Source organism: Macrotis lagotis, chromosome 3 (genome assembly GCF_037893015.1).
Source record: "Macrotis lagotis isolate mMagLag1 chromosome 3, bilby.v1.9.chrom.fasta, whole genome shotgun sequence".
NCBI classification, from domain to species: Eukaryota; Metazoa; Chordata; class Mammalia; order Peramelemorphia; family Peramelidae; genus Macrotis; species Macrotis lagotis.
Genome location: NC_133660.1, coordinates 39321680 through 39340780, shown reverse-complemented (window position 1 = coordinate 39340780; position 19101 = coordinate 39321680). Strand labels below are relative to the sequence as shown.

The 19101-nt window shown below is 38.1% G+C and overlaps 1 protein-coding gene across 5 annotated transcripts in view; it reads right to left on the bottom strand.

Annotated features, from left to right (window-relative positions):
* The window catches only part of SHROOM3 (shroom family member 3), a 247547-nt gene that overhangs the window by 109480 nt on the left and 118966 nt on the right, over window positions 1-19101 (bottom strand). The gene's annotated exons all lie outside the window — the stretch shown is intronic.

Here is a 19101-nt window from a genome sequence, read left to right as displayed (position 1 = left end):
ACACAGAAACACACACACACATACACACACACACTCACACACACAGGCACACAGACACACACAGACAGACAGACACACGCACACACAGACACACACACAGGCACACACACACACACTCAGATAAACACACACAGACACACACTCACAGACACACACAGGCACACACACAGACACACAGGCACACACAGACAGACACACATGCACACACACTCACAGACACACACACATGCACACACACTCACAGACAGACACGCACACGCACTCACAGATGGACAGACACACACACACACTCACAGACACACACAGGCACACACACAGACACACAGGCACACACAGACAGACACACATGCACACACACTCACAGACACACACACACACTCACAGACAGACACACACACTCACAGACACAGACACACACAGACACACAGACACACACACACACACACACACACACACACGATGCCTCTTCTTTTTTTGGGGGGGGGTGGCTAATAGACCCAAAACGTTAAGAAGTCCAGCTCAGGTTTCAGCTTCCAAACAGTAGGTAAGTGCTGAGATGAGGCAGAAACAACAGAAGGTAAAAAGTTCACAGCTGCAAAAAAAGAGGTCACGTTACAAGGAAAATAAGCATCTTTCCCAGCGAAAGTTCTCTTTTGCCCATCAGGCAGCCAGGGAGATCCGGGTGGGTGCTGAGGCGCTAGGGCCCATTAAAGCCTCCTCGCTCCCGCTTGTTCTGGGCTGGCATTGTGTCTGACTAGACAGGCCCATTATCCCTTCCCCACCCCCACCTCCCCTAGCTGCTCTTTACTGGCATTGTCTGTTTAGACGTGCCCATTATTATGAAAAATGTTAAGATGATAATCTGCCGATTAGCAGCCAAACCTTGGGCTTCCAGCAGCCCAGATTCACAACCGTACCCCCCCCCCCACCTTGTCCACAGGCGAATGTAACTGACGCTTTTTTCCATTTTTACCTTTTCCAAAACGCTTTGCAATGAGCATACTTCGGTGGAGGGAAGACTTTTCCTTGGAGATCTAGTTTCTTAATTGCTTTCAGTTGTCATTCCTCCAGAGATTAAAACAACAACAATTTGAGACTAGCTTTCCTCACTCCCCTCTTCTCCCCCCAAAATGAAATCTCCCACGTTAAATTTCCAGGTATTGGGGAAAAAAAGGCTCCCCAATATGAAAACTTGCCACTTAAGAATGAGAAGACTCAGTTATTCAGCAGTCCAATTCATTCCATCTACTTGGGTGCCCTTTGTTACAGACTGGCCTAATGTGGGAACAGAAAGGAGGAGAGAAACGACTGATGTGACCTCCCTTAGCCAGCTCTGCCCAGATTTCTTATTCAACAGGACATTTTGCCCCTTAGGCAAAATACAGCTGCGTTTGGTTTTAAAAACGTAGTCCTGGACTCACATACACACACACACACACACACACACACACACACACACACACACACACACCAGTGACAGCAGATATACACAGAGGCTTGGTCACCAAGAATTTGCGGGTTCCCCTGAAGGATCCTTGGGGAATCTGCCTTTCAGAACTATCTGGCAGTCAGAGGCTATCACCCAGAGTCCCTAACTCACCTTACTACACATTTCCACCCCAAGGAACTGAAAGTCAGAGAGGAATATTGGGATCAGAATAGAGCTCAAATTCCTTGGTAGTTTGTTTCTGAAGAGACAATGGGATTAAAGTGACTTGTCCAAAGTTGAACATCCTGTAAGTATCAAGGATCTGACGTTGATTTGAACTCAGATCCTGTCTTCAGGCCAGTGTTTTGTCCACTGCATCACCAAACAGCCCCTCAAAATTGCCCTTTTAGGTTTTCTTTATCTTATTTTCCAATGTGCTCAAAGGGAAGTAGACAGGCTCAACTGAGATTCCTTATGGGTGGAAGGAATCCTAATTTCTGTGTAAGACTCTAATCTAAACTTTTAGCTATAAAACTAGTTACCTATATGATCTGGATTTAGCCAACACTAGTTCCTTTCTATTTTGAATTATTTTCCATTTCTCCTATTTAGAGCATATAGCCAGAGATCTTCAGGTCTGATTAGAATTCCGAAAGAATAATCATTTTACATATAGGAACAAAAGTATTTAGCAGACATTTGTAAAGGACAAAAAAATTTAAGAGATTAAAGAATTTAAAGGATAAAAATACATTCTTTTGGCATTCTCAACAATCTTGTTAAGTAGGTGCTTTTGTTATTCCCATTTTACAGAAAACAAAACTGAGACCTAGAAAAGTTATTTGTTATTCCTGTACACAAAAGGATAAAGACCAGGTGAGATTTGAACCCAGTATTTCTAACCACAAATTCAATAGTCTGTCATCCAGGACAAGATTAATGGTATCAAGCATTAGTCAGAGAATTAGAAATAAGTAGTCATTAGGCATGGTGCTTCACTTAACCCTCTGTAAAACATGGATGAAGATATTTGTTACAGTTGTCAACAGATTGTAAACTCCTTGAGGGCTGGGACTGCGTTTTGCCTCTTTATGTAGGTGGTGCAGTGGATAGAGCACCACCCCTAGAGACGGGAGGACCTGAGTTCCAATTCAGCCTCAGATACAACAGTTACCTTGGCCAAGTCACATCCAGGGCCATCTCTATCTCTGAATTTGAGTGAGGGAGTGCTGTGCTAAATCATCAGCCTCACTTTCTCCTCCCAAGACACCTGGATAGATAGGCCAGATAGGGAATCAGCATAACTTGGAGATGGCCCTGGCAGATTTTTATGTGCCTATGTTTGCCCTATTCTGTCCTAAATAAGACTGTTGTTGTTTGTTCTTCATTTGTTGGATGATGAATATCTTTCATTTATGTCCATCCTTCAAGAAGAAGGGATGTGAAACTGTGACAAGCATGTGAATTGAATTTGATGAATTTACTGTTACTCCTTCCCAGGACTTCCGTAATAAGGATCATAAAACATTTTGCAGAGATAAAGGGTTTGCTACATAAATTCCAAACAATTGCTACTTTGAAAAATTTTCTGTACTTGTAAAAGCTTTTAACCTCAAGTCATAATTGCTCTCGGAATTGTACTTTAGATTAGAAACCAGATATTCATTTTATGTTCATTCACTCAATCAGTCAGCTTTTAATGGTATTTATTGTTCATTTGTTTTCAGTAGTGTCTGACTCTTTGTGACCCCATTTGGAGTTTTCTTGGCAGAGAAACTGGGGTGGTTTTCCATTTTCTTCTTCATTTTATTTTACAGATAAGGAAACTGAGGCAAACAGGGTAAAGTGACTTGTCCAAGGTCAAACAGTAAGTGTTTGAAGCCAGATTTGACAATTGGGTCAGATTTGTTTCTTTCCCTGAACACAAGTTTAAGAAACTCCAAACTGTTCCATTCCAGAACCTTGGAAGTGGCTCAGGCAGGCAGGTTGAAGGTGAAAGTGAATATCTGTTCTGCCATTGTCTTTACCTTCAGGGAGAGTATAACTGGGGAGAAGGATGATTGTTTTATGTTTTAAGCCTCTGTATGAGGTTTTAAGCATTTCTTTTGTAGTGGTAGAAGAAATAAATAGCTAGCTGCCCTATAACTGAGATTTGTTTTCTACCTTAAGAACCTTTTCTAAAAGACACTTCAGTATCTTCTACAAAGTATCTTCCAGTTAATAGATACTAGTATCTTTCTAGAAGACACTGATTGTTGACTGAGTCAATCCCCCCCTTTTTGAGGAACCCCTAGACATGAGCCATACTTCCAATTTGTTTCAGATTTTTTACTGTATCTCTAGTGTTAATGAACCTGCCAGAGGGGAAAGAGAAGCCTGATGCTTCTTTTTAAGGGAGGAGACTTTTCTTGGCTTGAACCTCATTCATGGAAGTCCAAGAGTTAAAAGCTCCTTTTTTTATGAGGAAACTTGGACCTTGTCTGGGATCACTGAGGTTAAATCAACTCTAAATGCTTAATTATTTCTGGGGAGCATCATATATGTTCAGGTAACTTCTGAATTTATCAGTTTCTTCTCTGAATTAGGAACCTGCTTGTCCTATTGTAAAAGAGTTCACACCTCAATTTGGAATCATCTGTTTTTGCAGTGAACCTTTGGAGATATGGGGTGTTCTATGTGTGGCAGGAATGCCTGGAGAGATTTTGTCTGGAATATCATTTGGAATGTCATGTACGTAGCCAATTCTGGTGGAGAAAACTACATGCTAAAGAGCTCTATAGGGAGGATTTTTTTTCACATGGGATCTTTTGATTTCTTCCCAGAGGTTGAAAGGTTAACTTCTACTCAACACCAAATCCTCAAATCCCTGGTAAGAGAGCCCCATCTGCTCCAGGAGGTTATTTATAACTAGACTTTCCCTCCATTAGAGGAAAGAGGTTGGTTTTTTCCTTTCTTTCCTTCCTACTCATTTTTGTTGTTTAATTTTAATTTTATTCTTTTCTAATTGCCTTTATGTTGGGACAGGTCCTTGTATATACCAGATGGAGACTGATAAAAATTTTGTGAAATTTTGTGTTTGTTGAATTGTTATAACTTTATATTTCTGTCATAATCATAGTCTCCAGGTCCACCAGTTATATTAGAACTATGACTTTGCAGAGTGTCTAACAACTATGCTGAATTTATTACTTGAGACTTTGCATTGCACTCAGAAGTCCTTCAACAATTGTTAAATCTGGACTTTGTTGAAATTCCTTAGTGGAAGGCACTGGGGGCAGCATTTGAAAGGACATTGAGCCATCCTAAATCCCCAAGGAACTTTTTAAAGTTGGGGATGGATATGGACCTATGTATCAAGTATATGTCAAAGGACAATGAATATTTAACTGTGCAGAGAATGCAACACAACAGGGGAGAAATCAGGAAGTGCCTGTATTGGTTGGACTGGGGTACTTCCCAGGCACTCTGGCTTGACAATGATAGAACTATGGTCTTGCTCAGTACTGAAGGATGCAATAATCCCTTTCTGATCCTCAGGTCTGATGGGCTGTGTCAAAGGTGAGTGGTGATCCAGGAAATGTTACACACTTAGCAGACTGTAAAAAGAGAGGAAAAGACTTGGTCTTTCTTTTCCTTTCTTGAAAGTTCTGCTTAGGAATCTCAAGCTCTCATGTGAATTTCTAGTAAGGATGGAAAGAGATTTCTCTCTTTTTCTCTCTCTCACCCCCTCTCCCTCTCTCTTCCCCTTCTTCTGCTCCTAGCATTAATGGTGGTTGTGACTTGGACACCAGATAACCGGAGCATGTGCTTACCTAGGTGAACCAGAGATTGGGCCTCCTATTCCAAGATTCCTTTTTTGTTTTGTGTTCCATTTCCTGAGCTCAAGTCATTGAAAAAACAATCCTGAGAAATAGATGGTTCCAGGTCTGATGGTAATCAAAGGAGTTTAAGAAGTTAGAAACATCTCAGTCAGTGGTAGATATCATGAAGGTGCCTCCATGACTATCCAATTTCTTAGCAGACATGACAACAAATGCTTGGACCTTCACCTCCTGAGACCTATACCTTGAGATAGTTCAAATCTAATATCAAAGGAGAATGTCTAGTAAATACTATCTTTATATTTTGGGAGAGTATAATAGATACTCTCAGAGATAATAATTTAAGTGTTTGTTTGAGGACAGCTACATGGCACAGTGGAAGGTACATTGGACCTGAAACTAGGAATACCCTTTCTTGTGAGTTTAAATCTGACCTCAGACACTTCCTTCCTGTGTAACTCTGCCTCAATTTCTTCATCTGTAAAATGAGCTGGAGAAGGAAATGGCAAACCACTCCAGTATCTTGACCAAGAAAACTCTAAAATGGGTCGACTAAGATTCAGACACAACAATGCAACAAATTTGTTAATGAATGTTTGGCATGTTTCAAGCATTTCTTCGATGGTAGAGGAAATAAATAATTGTCCTAAAAGTTATCTACTTTGAACTTTGGAAACCTAGTCTAGAAAGGATTCTGTTAATGATTCCTCTTAGAAGAGACTCTAGATACAAAGGACACATAGGCTTTGTTAAAGAGATTTTCCCCTACAACTCTAGTGGGAGAGCATGATGAGTCAGAGAGTTTGAAGAAAAGATTGATTCCCTCTTTTTGGAGGGAATAAGCCATCCTTAGGATGAATCTCTAATCTCTTGGTCACTGAATCAGCAGCCAACCATAGTAATCATCCATTCCAATCCCATGTTTTTCATGAATAAGAAAACAGAGACCCAGAGTGGTTATGCTTGTCCAAGGTTAATAGGTAGTAAATAGGAGAAGCAGGATTAAAACCTGAGTCTTCTGCAACCAGATCTAATGATCTTTCACAGACATCATCTATCCCAGTCATGCCTTTGTTTTGAGTTGGGTTGCTCAATCATGACCAGTTTTCATTAAGAATATGCTCCATCTTTTAATAATTCAATCAGTGGGGCCACATTTCTTCTAAATATGAAAAAAATCCATAGATAGTGCTTCTCTTGTTTGCCATTTATCAATGCAATGTTGGGTTAGGAAGGTCAAAGGAATGTCATTCCAGAAGAAAAGGAAAGTGCACAAGGAAGGTTGACCAAGATAAGATAATAAGAGTTACATTTACAAATTACTTTAAGGTTCAGAAATGATCCTCATATATTATTATATCTGATTCTCAAAATTCTACAGGATAGATGCTATTCTCCAATCCATTTCACAAATTAAGAAACTGAGGCTCAGAGAGACTTTCATGTTATTTGCCAAAGGTCATAGAGTTAGCAAAAATCTGATGTGGAATTTGCACTCTGGCCTTCTAGGTTCCAAGGGTAATCGGTGCAGATTCCTCTAGTCCAGGCTGCCTCAGAGTAGCAAAGGCACTTTGGACATCAATGGACCACTAAAGATATCCCCCCCAATAGAATCTTTGTCCCTTTTAATTCCAGAAACAAATGCAACATCACATACTTAATTTAAAATGGAGGTCAAAAGCTCTGTGTCCTAATGATAGGAGGTCAAAAGCTATGTGTCCTAATGATAGGCCAGCCATTGTCTTGCTGTGTGCCTTTAGGTTAATAACCGAATCTATTGCTGCCTCAGTATTTTTATCTGTAAAGTAAAGGGTTAGGACTATAGTTCCAAAATTATGGTCAGACTTCAGTATATAGGTATCTGATAAAGACAGAATAGTCTAAATTATTTTAAGAATATAGGAAGGAGGGAGCAGCTAGGTAGCAATGCAGAGGATAGAGCACTAGTCGTGGAACCAGGAGAACCTGTATTCAAATCTGTCCTTGGACACTAGCTACATGACCTTGGGTAAGACACTTAATGCTGACTCCTACCCCCCACTCCCCCAAGTAGGAAAGAAGGAAACAAATATTGAATAAGCACCTATTACATGCTAAGCTCTTCACAAATATCCCATTTTTCCTTGTAACACCCTGAGAGGCAGATGCTATCATTATGCCCATTTTACTACTAAAAAAACTGTGGCAAACCAAAGTTAAGTGACCTATCCAGGATTACTTAGTTAGTAAGTGTTTGAAGCAGTCACTGAAAGCAAGTTTTCCTGAATACCAGCCTAGAGTTTGATCTACTGTCACCTTGTTGATGTTTGATTTCAACAGTATGGATAATTTACTCCACTAACACAGATTGAGACCCCTTTATAGCTTAGGGGAATGTTCTTTCAAAGCTTCTTTGGTGAAAAAGAAATAATCATTTTGTGGTTACTGCATTGATGTAACGATGATTCTAAACTTTAGTGATGCTGGTGTTCAAATAACAAGATGTAATCCTGGGTGTGCAGGTCAGTACTTGGAGCTTTCCCCAGCTTGTGAAAACTTTTTTAGAGAGGTTACTCACTATTGGCATAGGCCCCAGAGTCATGGCCTTGCCAATCAGGGGCATCTAGGCAGGCCTTCAGAGGAGGTGACATGGTTGCTATGGCTAAAAGTGTTAGAAATAACCACTTCCTTTATAATTACAAGGTCTTGAGAAACCTGTGAATACCAGTAGCTTTTTCAATCAAAGGGCTCAAGAAATTAATGATTCCTTTTATGTGACTTCAAATTCTAGGTTCAATAATCATTGGCTATCAAAAGGATTTTAAAGGTAGCCTATCATTATACTTGTACTAGGTCAACTTAGTGTTTATAGATTTCCTTCATTATAATTTATAAAATAACTTTATTATATTAAAAAAGATAATGTTTCTAAAGCTCTTTGTCAACCTCAAAGTGTTGTTACATGCATACTGGTAATTATTGTTATTATTATTATTTATGATTCCAAATTGAGGTAGCTCTATAGCCTAGTGGTAGATAGCTTTGTGACCCTGGGCAAGTCACTTCACTTCTGTCTGCCTCAGTTTCCTCAACTACAAAAATGGGAATTATCATAATACTTACCTTTTAAGGTCATTTTACAGAGCTAATATTTGGAAATCATATAACCCAGTATCTAGGACATAGTTGGCATTTTAAAAATGGATAAAATAAAAAGGATTATGAAGGAATTAAATTATATATATTGAAATTCACTTATATATATATCTATAGAGATCTATATCTATGTATCTGCCTGTACTATATATCTCTGGTTCTATCTTTATCTCTCTCTCTCTCTGTATATATATCTATATCTATCTATCTATCTATCTATCTATCTATCTATCTATCTATCTATCTATCTATCTATATACATACCAAGTTCATGAACCCCATGGTAAGAACCACAGGCTTAGGCTTTGGTATCAGCCATATCTCTTTGACTAAAGCCAACATTTTCCAGAGAAGCAGAACAATGTCTTCAGTGAACAAAAGTGCAGAAAGCATCCCCTGGAAGTATGAATTCTCAGAGCCAGGGAATAAATTATAAATAAAATGCATTTGAAAAATTATATTTTGATTTATATTAAACATTATATAGTCTTGAAACAAATGTTGAATTTGTCATAAAATATCACAGAAATATTATATTCATATCACAGTCACAGAGAAACTAGTAATTACTAGAGAAGAATACTTAAGCCACACTAAAAAACAAAGCAAAACAAAACAAAATCCTAATGAATGGAATTCCAAAGTAGGAATTTGAGCGAGGGAAATGCCATTTGATATCTCTAAGTCTTCTTCTAGTTGGTGATTATGGCATCAGAAAAGCCCATCACCATTTTGGACTTCTCACAGCTACTTAGGTTCATTCACATTTTAAGCCTTTGGTTATCCCTTCTAACAATAGTTTTTCCCTTTCAGTCTCCCAGAATGCCCCCAATTCTCAGAACTGCCACTCTTTAGGCCTCTTTCCTCATTTAAGGCAACCTCCACTGGCAGCTGATTAATTCTGACAAAGACAACTCAGTGTTTCCTATTGTTCTTTGTGTTTTGCACTAGACTAAGAGACCCAAGTAAATGGCCTTTCGTACAACATGACTGTTACCCCCAAAATTGTAGAGGATCTTGTTATAGAGTCCAGAGGAGGGGGACAGGACAGTTGGCCAGAGAGAATTGTATTCACTTTTAAGAAACCACAGGTATCATGCAAACTTGCAGTGGGCTAGTTTCCCTGAAGGATAACTGGAGATGCTCATTATTTTAAAGAAGACTGAAAAAAAGATGAATATTTCAAGTGATTTCTTCCTTTTGTTTTGGCAAGGCAATTTCAAGTCATTTCTAAGAAAGCTTTTGAGTTCATAAGAACAAGACAGGGAAGACAAATACTGCTAACCCTTCCATACCTCGACTTTCCCCATCGAGGTTTAAGTTTATCATGGGACAGCATAAGAAATTAAATGAGAATTTTGGGGGAATTTTGTGGAAGTTATAGATGACATGTGAAGGCCAGCAGATGACAAAAAGGTTTAGAAACTAAGAAATGCTTCAAATATATAAAAAGGATAATATCAACATATTTTGTTTTTTAATAACATGATAATCCAGACTTCTTCTGAAATATGATGGGAGGACCAAAAATTTTTATTTGAATTTTTCAAATGGCAGTACCATGCCTCTTCCCATCCCATCCACCCCATTTAGAAGGAATAGCTATAATATAGAAGAAAGTGGGGGGGACTAATGGAAACATTTTCCATGCAACTCTTGAAATGATCAAGGATCTGCCTCAGGCTGCATGTACATACATTCTTGAAATGTGGTAAGAAACAAAGAACATTGCTGATAATGATAGGGAGTTCTTGGTGGGAGTGGGGGAGAGTGGTGAGTTATTCAATGCAGTTGATCTAAGTTACTATAGAGACAAAATTAATAGCTCTACAAAATGGAAATGGACAGAATGGCATCTAAAATCTTACTGGTACTAGATCCCAATATTTCTAAAATGGGAGGTAAAAACCTACTTGAACATAAATAATAAAGATTGCCTTATAAAAAACAGAAATATGTCCAATTGGAAAATGGTTAAAAATTATAGCATATTAATGAATGAAATATTACTTTAAAAGGAATACTAGAAATAAGAAAAAATCTATTGATTTAGCAAACAAAGATTAATAGAAAAAGAATAATGATGTCTATCTTGGCTATGGTCATTTAAAAAAACAGTAAAGGCCACAAAACTTAACAAGTCCATGGATTCAGAGTAGCTTGGTTATCATAGTTTTGGTTCTTTTTAAAATTTATGTCATTATGATTTTACAATTCAAAATGCCAACTGGTCAAATATTAAGTTTTTATTTGAATATTTGCTCCATATTTTATTTGTATTTGTAAATGTTAAATTAGATTGAACTTGTATTTGTTGAGAGTATAGTTAAATTTTATGTCATTATGTCACATCTCAGTGATCCTGATGGTGAAGAAATGGTTTCCCATAACTTTAGAACTTGATGATCTATAATGTATAGATAAGCCTGAGCAAAGTGATTTGCCCAAGGTCACAAAGCAAGTAAAAATCAAAAGAATTTAAAAGCAGATTTCCTTGATACCAAGTTCAGCATTCTACCCATTGCACAATTATATATGTCTATTAAAATTAGGATTAAAAAGAGAGTTGTTGATTACCTTATGATCTCTATTTTACAGTTGAGAAAACTGAGGCAGAGGTGAAGTGACTTACCTAAGGCCAAACAGCTATGTTAAGTGTCTAAGGCTGAATTTGAACTCATGTCTTTCTTAGTCCAGAGTGAGTCATCCCATCTACTCCTTTTCACTGTACTACCTAGCTGTCACTAAATATTAGTGACAGAGAGAAAAATAAAACAAAACAGAAAAGAAAGTATTCCAAAAGGGGAGGGGAAAAGGGGAGGAAAGGATTAATAGAGAACCTATGATTTGGAAAATGTTTGTTATATAACCATATTAGAAAAATTTGAGGGCAATAATAAACAGACTATTTCATAGTCATATGTTCCATCTCTCCACATCTGCATTTGTAGCTAGATAAAGCAAAATATGACCTGTGATTATCAGCAGTGTTTGTATAACATTCCCTATCACAAGGCATTTGCTTGCCATGAACTAGGGTTCCATAATTGAGGTCTGTAAACTTATTTAAAAAACATTTTGAGACTTTTATTTTAGTATAATTGGTTTCCTTCATAATATTGTGTATTTTATTTGATACATTTAAAAAGATGATTCTTAGACAGGATCCAAAGGCTTCTCCAAACTGCTAAAGGAATCCACAACACAAATATAAAAGGTTAAGAACCTGTCCCTTTGACAGAAATAAACCTTTTTTGGAATGAGGATATTTACAAGGAAGGAGGAAATTTATAAGGAAGATGTGATTGCCAGCATCAAGAGTGGGAGTGTGCTGGCCAAGGTTTAGTAACTAGCTCTTTACAAAACAAAAGACATATTTCAAACTTTAATCTGTATCATAAAATTTTCCCCAACAATATTTTAAGTCTAAACAATCAACAAAAATAATCACTAAAGTCCAGATTTGTAAGTGCTCACACTGAAAATTTAACAATTGGTTCTGGAGCACTGGTAAGAGTTGATTCTGGCACACCCCTTTGAAAGGAAACTCAGATATGGAACTGCGGTGAATAGAGTGCCCAGCCTGTAGCAGGATGTTGTAAATTCTTGTCCAGCTTCAGACACTTTTCATTCAGTGACCCTGGGCAAGTCTCTTAACCTCTGTCTGCCTCAATTTCCTCACCTATAAAATGAGGATAGTAATAGCACCTGCCTTACAGGGATGATATGAAGATAAAATAAGATAATCAAAATAAATTAACATTTGTATAGGACTTCGCAAATGTTAAGCTATTTTCTTCCTTCCTTCCTTCCTTTTCTCTTTTTCTTTCTTCCTTCCCTCCTTCCTTCTTTACTTTCTTTCTTGCTTTCTTTCATTTGGTGAAGGCCTAGAGATGCAAGATAAATTCTGATATTCCTAGGGCTAACCCATCAGTAGGAACAAAATGATATGAATTTTTTTATTCTAAGGGGAAGTCTTGGGGTGGCACAAGTCAGTCAAGCAGGTCATCACCAATTATTTATTAACTTAACCACTTACTAAGAGCTAGGGACTCTGCTAAGCTTTAAAAATAATGTCCTGTCTTCAAGAAAATTCCTTTCAATGGAAAAAGAGAACATGCAAATATATAGGTAGATTCAAACTACACAGAGAGTAGATGGAATATATTATAAAGGGGAAGATACTAATAGCAAAGGGGACTGAGAAAAGTTTCCTGCTCAAGGAAGGAAGAATTTGAGCTGAATTTTAAAGAGAGTTATTAGGGAAATTAAGAGGCAGAGGTAAGATAGCAGGACATTCTGGGTATGGGGGATAGCCAGGACAAAGGGGAGGAGATGTGAGATCCATGGGGCAAGTGAGAAACACATATACTAGGTAACCTGGATGACTGAATTATTATTTGTCCTTCATTCTTTTATATATTTATTTATTTTCACATTACTACAATACTTTCCACAAAGCTAGAGAAACCTCAAGAAAAACTTGACCTTCATTCTTGAAGAGGGCCATGACATCAAGGAGGTGATGCCTTTTGCACATTAGTTGGATTTAAGTGGGAGGGACTTTGCTAAGTTACCAGTCTTACCGTTTCTTCTGGATCCAGTGGCCAGATATGGATTAGAATAATTGGGTATGACCCTGCATGAAGTAGAAGAATTTGACTTTTTAAAACCAAGCCTTTCCCAGGTCAGTTTGACTGAGGAAACACTCATTCAGTCATTAAATGTAGATAAGAGAGAGATGAGGCAAAGAGTCCAAGAATGACCATGTCCAAAAGAAGAAAGAAAAAAAAAATTGTTGAGAGGGTTGGACCCTCGGGGTATCTCAGTGATTCAGACTGGTAAGAAGAATAAAGTGTAAGAAGACTAGAAAGATTCTCTGACATTAAATTCAGTGCTCTATTTAGGATAGGATACTCTCTTTAGGGGCAGGGTTTACTAACGTCAATAACAATCTACAATAAAAATTTGTCTCCAATTCTCTGCCCTAAATCCAGCATCAATGTGAAAATAGTTTCTCTATTGCTAGTTAGAGCATCCTTTTTGTGTGTTGTTGAATCACCTTAGGTCTTTTGAAGTTCATGATTTTATTTTTTTCATGATAGTAAAAATAGAATTTCTAATTGCAATTATTTTCTTGATAATGGGGGACAGGGCAAAAAGAAACTCAGTCTTTATGATCCTGAGTTGTGAACTCTGTGTGATTCTATTGCCCCCATGGACTTTGAAGTATGCACAGAGAGGACTGTTTCCTCTCTGATTAACAAGTGGGAAAGAAAAGGAGCCTCTTTGATTTTTCTACTGTGCCAGAACTGAGCAGAATCACAAAGGACTCTTAGGAGGGCTATCTTTTCTGGTGATGATCAAGGAAAGACCTTCAATAAGCATCTGGATGGGGAGAAAATTGTAAGAGAGCCTCTTACTACCAGCTCCCCACTCAGGGTTACAAAATGGTTATATACATGATGTCCCTATTTCTTTTTCTTGTCTATTCTTTTGGAAGGTATACTAGAAATAAAGGGGAAGCTAGATGACACAGTGGATGAGTGCCTGGCCTGCAGTCATGAAGAACTAAGTTCAAATCTGTCTTCAGACACTTACTAGTTGTGTGACCCTGGGCAAGATAACTTAACCCTATTTGCCTCAGTTTCCTCATCTGTAAAATTATCTGGGGAAGAAAATGTCCAACCACTCCATGATCATTGCTAGTGACTCAGATGGGGTCATGAAGAGTCAGACATGATTGAAAATAACTGAACAGGGGCAGCTAGGTGGTGTAGTGGATAGAGTACCAGCCCTGGAGTCAGGAGAACCTGAGTTCAAATCAGATCTCAGATACTTAATAATTACCTAGCCTTGGATAAGCCACTTAACCCCATTGCCTTGCAAAAAAAAGAAAAGAAAATAACTGAACAAAGAACATAGTATCTGGCACATTATTAGCACCATATTTATTATTACTGCTATAGGGGTTGCTAAAATAATTTTCTTTTTTTAATTTTAATTTTTATTTATTTTACTAAATTATTTTATTTACATTATTTACATTTACTAAATTATTTTATTTACATTGCTAAAATAGTCTTGTCCTAAGAGTAAACATAATCCCCCCTCTTCTCACAAAAATAAAGTGAAAGAGAAATAAAGTTAAAGAAAGAAAAAAAATGATTCAGTCTATGTTCTGATACCATCAGCTCAGCCTCTGGGGTAAATTGCATTCTTTTTTTTTTTTAAGGGTTTGGGTTTTTTTGCAAGTCAAATGGCATTAAGTGGCTTGCCCAAGGCCACACAGCTAGGTCTGAGACCGGATTTGAACCCAGGTACTCCTGACTCCAGGGCCGGTGCTTTATCCTTTGGGCCACCTAGCTGCCCCAAATTGCATTCTTTATCATAAGTCCATCAGAGAAGTTACTTCCATCTTTTCCCCCCACAGTCGCTATTGCTGATTGTGATTCCCTCCATCCATTCCTCCCTACTCCCATTTATTCTATTTTCTCTCTCTCCTTTCATTCGGTCCCTCTTCAAATGTGTATGATGGGGCAGAGGACAGAGCACCGACCTTGGAGCCCGGAGCCCACATCCCACCCTAGACACCCAACAATCACCCAGTCGTGTGCTCTAGGGTAGGCCGCCCAACCCCACCACCTTACTAAGGTAATTTTCTAAAGCACAGGGTTGTGAGTTAGCTATCCTACTCTATTGATTGAATTCTTTTCTTCCATAAAGCCTCTACTGTGTACTTTCATTCTTATCAACAGTCTTGAAAACCAACCACTGTCTCCCCTAGGGAGAGGCAGTGTGGCCTAGTGTAAATAACCCTGGACTGGCAGTCAGAAGACTTAGCTGTGGCTCTGCCAAGGTGTTAACTTTGAAGAGTAATTTGACCTCTCTCAACCTCAGCTGCCCAAGTTTATAAAACAAGGGACATGGAATAGATGATCTGTTTACAGATTCTGACCTTATAAAGGCAAGGTCCCAAAAGGGTTTCAAAGGGGTCTATGAGAAGATATCTTTTTTTTTTTGTCTGATAGTTCTTATCTTACTTTGATGTCATGCAGTTTCTCAGTTAGATGGAATAGCGCAAAGAACAGTAGAGACTTGGATAAATGTTTTGCTTTTTTTTAATGAAGTACCAAATAAGACAATCTTTTTTACTCTGCAAATTTTTAAAATTACCTAATTTCCTTTTAGAGCTTTCTTTTTTCCCCCTCATCCTCAATCCCCCCTCCCCTGCCCTCCTCCCCAATCACTATTTCCTTTCCCCATAAATGTATCAAGAACCAAGAACATATCAACTCTGACATTGTTCCTGGTTGGAGTGTGTCAGTCTACCCCCTCCATGACCCAGCTTCCCATACCAGTAGCTTTCCAGACCAAAGTACCCTCTCAGACAAACATTTTCCTAATTGTGTTATTCCTCCAAAGTAAACTACCTGAGGGCAGGGACTACTTTTGCTTATGTATTTGTGAGCCATAATGTTTGCTCCATGATAAACAATTAATAAATGCTTTCCTCATTAGCTTTACAACATGCTTTTCAATAAAAAATAAATTTCTCTGACCTAGTTGGCAGTTTCTTTATCTTTGAAAAAATGACTACTATCAAAAGGAAAAGAGGGAAATTCATGATTATTTGCTATTTTGCTTTTAGTTCGCCCTCCAAAAAAGTAGATTAAAGTAACTGACTGAACAAAGGATAGCCAGAAAAACAAATCCTGTGTCCTTAAAAAGTAAACCTTTTGGGAAAGAAGGGGTTGGGCAGAATGTCAGAGTAAACCTTTGATTTCATGTTATAAGGAACTTTTGGGGAGCCTTTTTCTAATTTGAGTGTTTTAGACTGTTATCCAGGGATAGTCTTACTTATCAGTTACATGAGTTAGGATTTTCAACTACCTTTAAAGATTTAAAAAGAACTCAGCCTTTGGGCAAGAGGTGAAGAACATGAAATATCAAGATTGCTGAAACTGGGGGAGAACACTTTAGAGAACTGAGTGCTATGAACAGTTGCACTCACAAAGCAAGTGGTCAATGGGACCAGAACTTGAGCCCACCTCACTTCTGGAGACCTGAGTCTACCCTCTCTGCAGCCTACCCAAATACCTCTGCTTAAGAATAAAATAGCATAAAAGGAATCTCAGGGCTCATTTCTCTCCCCAGTCAAAGTGAATTGGTTAAGTGTTTATTGAAACTGAGTAATTTTATTTGTGACAATATTTCAGGGACTTTTCATAAAGACCTGGAGATTTCTAGGTCTTCATTCAGTGAATCAGACAGAACCTACTAGAATGAAAGCAGAGTAGAAAGCAGCCTGGATTATAATTCAGGAGAAAATTTTGGGGTCAAGTTCTGGGCAACTGTAGGAAAATCAAGTAACCTCTTTGACCTTCAATTTTGTCATTGGTAAGATGGGGATAATGATGCTACATAAACATATTATTATGTTATAAATTCATTCTCACGATGATCCTTAGGAAGTACAGCTTCATGATGCTATATCTTTCATCTCCTCTCCGTGTGCACTAGTTACTCATCCTGCCTGGAATGCCCACCATCCTCAGAATCCTTGGTTTTCTTCAAAGCTCAGCTCAACTATCATCACCTTCTGATCCCTTTTAATGATAGAAAACCCTATCTCCAACCCCCACACAGAAAATGATCTTGTTTTCATTTTGAATATACTTATGAATACATGCATGTTGTCTCCCTGATAGAATGGAAGCTGCTTGAGGACAAGGGCCATGCCATTTTGGTCTGTGTATTCCCAAAGACTAGTATAATACTTAGCTTGTGCTTAATTAATACTTGTTAATTGATTGATACTCAAACTCAGTCTTTTAACGGGTACATAGTTAAAATCTTTTCTCCTAATAGGACCTACCAAAGCTTCATGATATCTTATTTAAACTGTTTTTTTAAATCTCCCCTAGAAGCTAGCACAGTGCTCTGTACACAATAGTTACTTAAAAATAGTTAATGAATGAGTTTCCTTCAAGAACTTTTGATCACCTGAATGCCATCAGAGTAGCTGTTTGGAAGACCAAAATATTGCTTTTGTATAATTGAGTCAATTTATGTTGAAGATGAGAAATGATTGCGTTTCCATCACGGCCCAGTAGCCTGTTCAATCTGGAAGATGCCTTAATTCTTATGTCCTTCTCAACCTGGAAGATCCCTCCAACCCTGTTGGCTTTTCCTCTGACTGAAAAGTTTTTGGAGAACATCTATTTTGATGAGATGTCCAAGTTGGCCCTGTTCATTCCTTTCACTCCTGCCTCTGCTCTTGACTTCTCTACCACCTATCCTATCCCAGCATCCTTCTAACTTTTAAGAGGCCTCCCTAAATAGCAGCTTCCTTTTCACCCTGGAAGATTCCTCTGCCCTTGACTCCTGGACTCTTCTCTTGGAAGTTTTTTTTTTATTAAATTTCCATTTTGATCATGTGTTCAAGTCAGCCATGTTTCCTCCTTCCACTCCTCTCCCAGTAGCATTCTTGATCCCCAGATTTCTCCCTCATGCCTCTATGGGGATTTTTCTGTCTCTCTCCCTGATCCCAGCACTTTTTAGCTTCCCAAACTCCTATCCCTCCTTTCACCCTGGCCCTCTCTTGCCTTTATTGTGTGAGAAGATGTGATGAGTAGGAGAGATCAGAGAAATAAAGGAGGATTTGTATGATCCAAAGTCAAACTAAAGAAAGAATAATATATATCATGATTACAGAAATGTCAATAAAAAAAGGATCACGAGAAGAAGTTGTATTCTGGACAATTGAAAAAACCAACACTGGTTTCAGAAATATACTTCCTTCTTTATGACAGAATGGAAGGAAACTACTGAAGCAGAATGGTGTAAACATGGTCAGATATGATCAAATGAATATTTTTCTTAATTGTTTTTCTTTGTTGCCATGGAAGATTAAATTTATTGGGGGGTGTGGTAGATAGGGTCCTTCAAAAATGACTTTAAATGAGACATAAAAACAAAAGACATTAATAAAACTTCTTAATAAAATGCTATAGAAATACCATTGCCACCATCATCTTACTTAGCATTCAAAGTGCAAAAGCATAACCCAAAGTGGGATTGAATTTTTGGAGGTTGAAGGAGTAGTGCCATTAACCATCTGCTTCTGTATTTGAAGTTTAGACTGCTGTATAGTTGATGCCTCCCTAGATGAAAGTAATGGAGAGAAAGAAGGTCATAGAGTTGCAGCACTCTTTGATGATCAGCAATTTTTTAATCAGTAGCAATCAGTTCTCCATTTGATGTGGCAAGTGTCCCAAACTTATTCGGTTTGACCCTCATAGACACCCCTAAAAGATAGTGACACCTTGGTCATACTGAGGTCTCCAGCCAAGATAGATTCAGTAAGAAGGGTTAGGGGACTGGTTACCTAGTGCTGGAAGACCTTTGCAATCTAGAGTGCAAGTCTATTTTAACTTGCTCAGGGCAGAGAGCCCAGAGCAGCAGCTATGTTTTAGTAGGCACATAGTTAGCAAGGGATTTTTAAATGATGCTATCCTTTAGGGTTTATTTTTTTTAAGCACTAGATCTTTAATGCTTGTGTGTTGGTTGTGAGTTTTATTTGTAGGATTCTCATGGAATTCTTTAAAATTAAATGACAAAGCCTCAATTTATAAATAAGTAAACTTTTACTATCTCAGCACAGGGAAAGATTTCTATCTTAGCATGGAAAACTTCAGTTCTTTATGAGGAAAT